The sequence below is a fragment of the Oryctolagus cuniculus genome, chromosome 6, assembly GCF_964237555.1.
Source record: "Oryctolagus cuniculus chromosome 6, mOryCun1.1, whole genome shotgun sequence".
Classification (NCBI taxonomy): domain Eukaryota; kingdom Metazoa; phylum Chordata; class Mammalia; order Lagomorpha; family Leporidae; genus Oryctolagus; species Oryctolagus cuniculus.
In genome coordinates, this window is record NC_091437.1 from 9,745,509 (window position 1) to 9,754,749 (window position 9,241).

Consider the following 9,241-nt stretch of genomic DNA (forward strand, 5'->3'; position numbering starts at 1 on the left):
TTTCAATCTCTGTGTGTTTATTGTTGAAGTGAGTTTCTTGTAGATATCAAGATATTATTTTTGCCTTTTTCAATCAGTGTAGTTAATCTAAATGTTTTAATTTCAGAATTTAATCCATTTATAGTCAAAGTTGTTATTGATCTGTAACGACATACTCTTAGCATTTTTTAGATTTTTTTTTGCTGTTTCGCATATCATTTGTTCCTTTTTGTTGTTTATCTTTGTGCTTTGATTGTTTTCTGTGTTGATAAGACAGTTCTTTTCTCTTCTTTGTATACCTTTTCCATTTATATCTTTTTTACTTTGTGTGTGTTCATGATGGTAGTTATCATTCTTTTGCTAGTGTAGGGATCCCTTAAGCATTTCTTCTAATGCTGGGTTGGCATTGGTGGATCCCATTAGTTTTTGCTTGTTTTTGGAAAAGTTTTATTTTTTCATCCTTCATTTCTGAAGGATGGCTTTCTGTATTGTTGTTGATTGGCAGGAATATATATTACTTCATTCTCTCCTTTCCTGTATTGTTTCTGCTGAAACATCTTTTGCTAATCTAATGGAATTTCCTTTTATTAATGTGTGCTTTTCTCTTTCTTAAAAATTCTCTTTCCATCTATTCTTATGCTTTTGACAGTTTGTGCATAATATCCTTTATAAGAATCCTGTTGTGTTATATATATTAGGGATTTTTAAGTTTCCTGGCCCTTAATGTCCCAGTATTTCAAAAATTTTCAGCTTTTGTTTTGTTGAATAGGATTTTCCATGCCTTTTTCTCTTTTTTTTTTCTTCTCTGGCCCAGCTATAATACAAATAAGTGCTTGTTTAATTGTCTTCCATAAATCTTGTTGGATTTCTTCATTCTTTTATATTTTCTTTGTGTGTGTGTGTCTGAATTATTTCAAAAGGCCTATTTTAAGCTTGAGAAATTCTTTTTTTAAGCTTGATATAGTAAATTGTTCAGGGTCTCATTTAGTATTTTTTATTTCATTTATTGAGGTTTTTAGATCCAATATTTCTGTTTGATTCTTTTATGATCTTCATCTCTTTACTGAATTTTTAATTCTTATATGATGTATATTTCTAATTTTATGGAATCATCTTTTCCTACCCTCTTATATGTCATTAAGTGTCCCTAAGTGCTTAGTTTGAACTTACTTTCAGGCAATTGTTGATTTCATTTTCTTTGGAGTATCTTGCTAGAGAGTTATTGTATTCCTTTTGAGCCCTTGTGTTATGTTGTTGTCATATGCTTCTTTTATGCCTGCACTGACATTTGCTCATCTGGCCTCCACCAATTTTATGAAGTACCTGTCAGAGTAAAATACTTTCTCCCAGAAATGTGTGATGTCAGTTGGGTAGGCTATGTTAGCTTTGGTTCCTAGTGGGCACTGTAACATAGTGTCCAGCTACCTTCTTACATTGTAATCCATGTCTGCAGGTACCTCAATTTACAGGGTTTATGGGAAAAATGTGATATGCTTCTTAAATTTGTGTGTCATCTTTTGCAGAGGTCACACTAATCTGTATTTTTCTACTTTTAGTATATGTGCCACCAACGTAAGCCCTTTTAGATGTTTTTAAAGCTCATTGATTATAAGATATAATTCATATATAAAATGCAGTAAATAAATCTGCAACTCAACGATTACTACAAAGAAAATTCTCCGGTAGATATCAGGATTATTGCCACATTCTAGAACTCCACTTCTGCCTCCTCTTGATCCTGTGCCCTTTTCCTCCCTAGAAACAGCCCATCATTCTGACTTCTATCACTATAGATTATCTGTGCTTGATTTCAAGCTTTTATGAATTGAATCATATAGCATGTTGAATGTAAATTGTTTCAGTCAACATTTTATGTTCATTTCACAAGTTTTCCTTGTCATATCATCATATTCAATTTACAATATTGGATAAATTGTTGCCTCTCCTCAATCGTGAGAACATTTTACTCATTTAATAATTTCTTGCTATTCTCTCTCCCACCAAGTTCCACATGACCTGAAACTCACAGACAAAGAGGTTTGCTCTCTCCCATGTTCCAAAAAGATTAATATCCAGCCTGATGGAAGGTACTGTAGATGGTAGGATCCTGTGAAATTTTTTCCAAAATTTCTATTCTCTAAAAGCTTTAACATTTATCTAGCCTCCTCTTACTCAATTTTTAGGTGTCCTGGAAAAGAAATAACTTGTTGCACCATCATTTTGTTTTCACTTAAAAACAAGGTGAAATGTTGTTGTGTTACTTACTGAAGGGTCTCCAGTGGCCTTCCATCTCATCTAAGCAATGTAAAAACAACTTTTGTGTCTGTCTAGGTCAAAGTGTATTTTCAGGGCATTCAAGACATACATGCATGTACCCATGTATGCATGGTGCATTTCTTCTCACAATCAGAGAAATTGTTGAAAGAGCTGTCACAGGGATGTGTAGAGCAAATAGAGAAAGTTCATTTATATTTAACTTTTTAATTACTATTCTAAGTAATGAAAATGCAGATAGATTCCTTTTAGTTTTGATAGCATTTTTAAAAGTTTTCTGTTACTGTTTTATAATGTAAAATTCTATGTCTGTAACCTCTGCTGCTTGCATTCCATATTCCTGGCTATTTAATGTTTATGTATCTTTTCCTCTGCTGCTGGATTTGCCTGAAATTTTCTTCCCAGCTTTTCTTTTTCAATCCTACGTTCAGGCTCCAGGAAGGCGTCTTTGAACACCAGTTTGGGGGAGATGACCTTCTTTATGCTCTTTGTGTCTATGTATAACTTGTTGTTTACTGTATTCTATTGAAATCCTCACTAAACTTAAGCGCTTCAGGATCACTTGCCTTTTGCTGTTATTTGAGTACCTCATGAAAATTTCGGTCAGAGGGCAGACTGTTGGTATTTATTTGTTGAACTGAGTTAGTGATTCCCTAGCATTCAGTATGATGACGTGAGCTCTGAAGTCATGATAGCTGAGAGGTCCTCCAGGTGTTATCTTGCACCAACACCATCACTGCCAGCAGTGAACGTGGTGGAGATGCAAATTCTGACCAGACCCACTGAATCTCAAACACTGGAGGTGAATCCCAGCAATTTGTATTTTCATAAATCCTCTAGCAGTTCAGGTATAGCGTTTGCGAATCATTGGTCTCAGAGGGTTTGTTTGCCATTTGTATGAGGGAGAGAGTCTAAATGGCTTTTAATATGTGTTCCAATGCTGAAATCTCATGCTCATAAGACATTTCCTACTATTTCTACTTAACAAATAAGCTTAATTATTCTTAAGCTTTGAATCAAGTTTAAGAACAATATCTCTTTAAAAATTGTTTTGTTTTCTTGGTTTTGATTAATTTAGTGTTCTAATAGAATTAGTGGGAAACAAGCAGTTTATAAGGCACTTTTACAGTAAATACAGGTTGATACCTTAAATAAGTGTTTCAGAGTGAGATCCAAGGGTATCCTGTGGTCCTTCTTCTCATCTAGAACTCCTGCTTCCCTTACACAGTTCCAACTTTCAGATTTGTTTGAAGTAGTGGCAGTGCAATTTTAAAGCCAAGATACTTAGACTGAGAAACCTACTTTCTAATTTCCCCATTAAAAACTTGACAATTTATAATATTTTCAGTGCTTTACTTTAGCTGATCCTTGAAAAATCAACTCTTTGGTGATTGTTGATGTGATTTCTTATCTATCTTATGATTATTTTCTCTTGTATGGAAAAAAATCCAATTTAGTGTCACCTATTAATCATCTCTTAGGCTGTTTGTCCCTGAACATGAAAGGTATACATCTTAAGAAGATCCATCATAATTACAAGTGAAACAGACAAAAAGCAATGGAATTAATATGATCAAGGACTTTTTGGCTGTAAATTCCAAGATCAAAGCTATTATATATGACCCTTCAGAAAGCTGTGTGGTCTCCAAGCACTCTAGCTAATGAACAGATCTGTTGTGATATTGTGGTGCATGACTTCAATAGGATTTGACCTCCTGTTACTTGGGCATATTATTCAAGGGGACATTACAACAATGAAAATACTCTTTATCATTCTGTGCTTTTCTCCTTTTTATCAGTAAAAGAAATGAAGAAATACAGATACTACCTTTATGGTTGTGATAGCTCGCTCATCTTCTTGAGATTGCTGTTACTGCAACTTATCATGTTGTGTAATATGATTACAACCTCTGTTGCCTTACTCTTACTGCTAAGAAAAATTGAGATAATAACTATTATGAAATCAACATTTTATCATGCAGTATCTATGGGATCATATAGTAAAATAAAGCATATTCTATTTTGTATTTCAAGGACTGTATATTTTAGTTTAATTTCACCAATTTTTGCAAAATACTTTCCATATGAGGGTACTGTGAAGACACCAGAAGTACTAGGACAGTAAAACTCAGCTGTTGTTGTCAGGGAGCACGTTGCCTTTAGCTAAGCAGACATATAAACCAGCACAACTAACGTGGAAACCTGTAGTCATATTAACACATTTAAGTAGCATACACTTAGTTTATAGCATGTTTTTATTGTTTAACCAATCATTAGAATATGTACCCAAACACCCCTATTATAAGATCCCTGCCTTTCTTCAAATCTCTCATCTCCCCCCACCTTTTTTAAAAAAGATTTATTTATTTATTTGAAAGTCTTACAGAGAGGCAGAGGCAGAGAGGAAGAGAGAGAGGTCTTCCATCCCCTGGTTCACTCCACAAATGGCTGCAGTGGCCAGAGCTGGGCCAATCTGAAGTCAGGAGCCAGGAGCCAGGAGCTTCTTCTGGGTCTCCCACGTGGGTGCTGGGGCCCAAAGACTTGGGCCGTCTTCTGCTGCCTTCTTGGGCCACAACAGAGAGATGGATGGGAAGTGGAGCAGCCAGGACTCGAACTGGTGCTCAGTTGGGATGCTGGCACTGCAGGCAATAGCTTTATCTGCTAAGTCACAGCGCTGGTCCTGTCCTCTCTTTTATGGTGCAGATAAATGCATGGCCTTTTTTGGGTGATTTCTTTACCACTGCTGCAGAACTGATGTCTTCTATTCCAGTATACCAGACTTTCATCAAGAACAGCTATCTCGTTAGTTCTGTTGCCATAGCTCAACAAGACCTCTAGTGTGGTGCTTTTTGTTCATCTGAGCCATCCTTTCTTCATGGCTTCCCAGTTTTCCCATCCACCCAAGTCTCCATGATGACTTCAGCCACTACAATGCCAGTAAGCTTAACACTATGTACCAAAGCCTTTTCCAGCCATCTACCTAATGAATCAGTCAGTGAGCCATAAATTGGCCTGAAGAAATTACCCAGATATGAAAGTTAGTGTTTGTGTTAGTACTTATTTTTGAGTATTTAAAATACTCTAAAATGGAATTGTGACTTAATTAAGTGCTATAAAAAGCTATAAACAACATAATATTGGTATTCTTAACCACTTATATGTGTCAGCTTATTATAGCTTCAAGTGAGTGTTCACATGGGAAGCAGCTGCAATAAAATATGGCAAAGTAGCAAAAGACTGGTAGTTGGAACAAGCAGCAGACTTCCTGTATTCAACACACTCCATTATGAAAATGAGCATGAGCAAGCCTGCATAAAGGAAGGACTGTGGATATTGGGTTATCATAAAAGTCAATCCCATGATTACTTTTCTTAATATAAGGTTCTGTAGCATAATGAAATATGCATAAATACAAAATGAATTCCCCATTTCAAAGAGTGGCTATAGGACTTATGGGAATAATTTAACACATAGACATAATTGATGTGATAGCTATTTAATAACTTAAACTTGGATACAGCAGCTAATTGTAGGGGAAAGGTATTAGCCCTGTTGTAGTTTGTTTCATACGATACTTGAAGAAAAGGATACTCAACAGTGCAGAGTAAGAAAGAGACTCTGACTATGAATAAGCAGCGATAAAAATGAATAAAGCCAACCAGCTATCTTCTCCATAAAATATTTCTTTTAGTTTCGTAAAGAAAGAGCCAAGACATTTTAAATTCCACCATTCTTTATTATGTGCATTCTTAATTACAGCATATTTTCTCCTGTTTCTTAAAAGTACTGTATTTAGTTTGCCATAGCACCTATAATCTTTAATTCCATTACACATTTTTTGGGGTCTCAGCTAATATAAAAACAAAATACATACTTCCAGCAGGAATGTAATTTTGTGGCCTTTCAAGAAGACAAAAGATACAATCTAGACAATCTAATTAATAATAAGATCTCAGTGAAGTAGAAGGTCATGTATAGATAGGACCTGAGAAGTTAAACTGTTTTCTTGAAGTCAGATAGGGTCAGAGTCACAAGGTGCCATAAAAGGCATCAATCCAGAGTTCTCCTTAATTAGCAGGCTTCACAATGAGTATTTCAATAGTTTTGCATGGTGGCCTGAGCTCATTTCCCTCATTTGTATAAGTGTATTATTTCCTTAGTGATACATCAATCTTGTGATGGTGTGGTAGCCTTGGATATCTCTTATTTACCCTTCCAAGAATTGGAGAAATCTGTGTGCAAACTGTATTTGGAACTTGATTACTCTTTTTCTGGGCTACTTGGTATTTCAGTTTGGCTAAAGTAAATGCAGTGCTGGAAATATGGCCTCCTGATTGTGAGGAATTCTCACTGTGAACGAAAGACCAAATTCTATATCAAATGTAAGCTTTAAGAAATAGCCACAAATATCCCCTGCTCTGTTTGATGCATGTGTTTTATTTTCATCCTCTTCTCACAAGTCTTCATTGGAATCCTGAGAAAAGTTTTTACTTTGGTTTAAGAGATGGGAAGGCAGTTAAGGGGCAGGAATTGATAAGATAAAAGCTCTCTTTTCTGTAGGAAATGAAAAAAAAATAAAAAAAATCTCTCAAACTTAAATGATCACAATTTAGGACACTGATTTCTCATTTAGAGTTTTACAAGAAGGAAACTAGGTATAATTTCAAGAGGATTGGCTTGGTATGTCATTTTACTTGTGATTGGCTAATAGTTACAATAATCTCACCAGGGTTTACCACATTACACAAATCCCTGAGGGATTGGTACCAGTGTCCTCATGGTACAGTTGTAGTAGCTGAATCTGAGTGGATTGTATAACCTTGCCTAAGGTTTCTTAGCTCTTAAGCTGTAACACTGGGTATCAAACCTAAATGGTTTGCTGTTAAGATCAGATCTGTTTTCATGCTTCTTGGAACTGATATCTGTGTCCTTACTCAAATTTCAGAAGTTTTTAACCATTGTTTTCTGAACAGGCTTGTTGGTGATGTCTCTTCTTTTTCTCTTTTTGAATTGGTCCCAGTGAATCCATTAGTCAGCTTGGGGGTTTTCCACAAATCCCCTGAGCTACTCATCCTTTTTCCTGTTTTTATTCTTTTTGCAACTCATACTGGATAGTTCCCAATGTTTTTTCTAAGTTCACTGACTGTTTCTTCTCCTTGATCTGGTTGAACTCTTCTTTTAATCGTGTTTTATTGGAACATATTTCCCAGTTTCTTCTTTGTTCTTGACTCTCTGTGTTGGTGTCTGCACTAGACAAACCATTACCTTGTTTAGTCTCTTCAGACTGGCATGTGCGAAAGAAGACCTTAATCAGTCGTTCAGCTGGCTCAGAGATCCTGGTGCTTCTTGGAGCATCCTGCTAGTCCAAACCACTGTCTTTGTTCCTGGCAGCCTCTGAATTAAACTTGCCAAGTTCTATCCTCTCTCAGGGGGTGGTAAGTTAGAAGGTAGACCCTTGCATAGAAGCCAGACAATTTGGGATGATAAATGTGTGGTCCAGACCTTCCCTTCTCAGGTAGAAGCTGACAGCTGGGAACTCCCTCTTGATTCATCCTGTGTCACAATGTGGTCGTGGGTTTATGAGGAGAATGTATCTCAGCCTTTTCCCATTTTCAATAGGATCGGTTAATTTTCTGTTTGGGTACTAGAACCTGGGTCTCTCACACAGGAAATTATGGTATATTGTTGTTGAGTCAGCATATCCAGGATAGGGGAGAAGTATCTGGTGTCTTCTCTTCTACCAAAGGGCTAACATCACTCTCATGCTTGGTTTTAATTGTTATGAAAAACTGCATATTGGTCTTTACTAATATGTTTCATATTTTAACTCATTTGATCAATTCAGATCGGTAATTTGCTTAAGCAAAGAAAGTAACTCTCTTTTTAATTTTTCTTGTTTGGAAAATATGTATAATGTACTCTGACATATTAAGTTGTTTTTAGTGTTAAAGCTGTTACTAGATAAGAAATAGCTTGCTTATTTTCTAGTACGAATTTCATGCTCAGAAGGCAATGACCTTTGATGCTGTAGGCCATGAGACGAAGAAAGACATTTTGAATGGTCTTGTGGAGGAAATGGCACTTTGACGTGAGCTTTGAAAGCAAGTGCAATAAGAAAAAGTGGAGAAAGAAGCAACTGCATTGCATGCCACGAAAGCTGTGTGAGGAAGGGGCACGCCGCGCTCTGGATTGGTGGACTAGAGGCACAGCAGCTCCGGGGAGTGATTCCAGGTCAGAGTCAGGGAGCAGTGTCATAGGAGGGGGCTCTCTCATGACAGGGGTGAACCTAATTGCCGAACATCCCGATGCTTTGAAAATAGTGTTCCTGTTTTATTTATATTGTATTGAATAGAAAATGAATGTCTTTCATCCTGATTGTTTTTGAGTAGCAAAAAATACCTTTTGAAATTTATATTTATTAAATAAAAAGTTTTAAAAAAGAAAACTATGCATAAATTTCAAAAATAGTTTTCATCGCGACAAAGACTTTAATTACATATTTCATGAACTTATTGAAGTACCCTCGTACAATGTTAGTGGTTTTATTGCTGCAAAATTGTCATTGTTTTCAGGACTTTTCAGTGGAAATAAAAGGGAAATAATAATTTTTAGAAAGAAAAAAATATTGAGTTCATATGAATATTTGAAATTCAAATTTTGAAACCGTATTCACAATCCCTCTGTCCCATTCTTTGTATTAATCCTGTAATACATTTTACTTTTAATTATGCTGTAAGCATACATTACTACTTTTTTCCTTTAGAAGATTAGTTATATTTTAGAGAAATTAAAATGTAAAATTAAAGTAAATAAAACCCATCAATTTAAAAAATCTTTTATGAAATATTTTGTTCTTTATCTTATCATTTACTAAGAAATTATCTGCTTCATTAAATGCAGCAGTGCCTAAATTTACTATATAATGTCACTGGACAGAGAGAAAATCAATTTAGAGTTACAGTCAATTTTTTGAATATTCATTCCATAG

At 35.5% G+C, this 9,241-nt stretch overlaps 1 pseudogene; it reads right to left on the reverse strand.

The window, feature by feature from the left end:
• Positions 1–1,458: 1,458 nt before the first annotated feature.
• Positions 1,459–1,559, reverse strand: LOC127490846 (U6 spliceosomal RNA; annotated as a pseudogene).
• Positions 1,560–9,241: the final 7,682 nt, after the last annotated feature.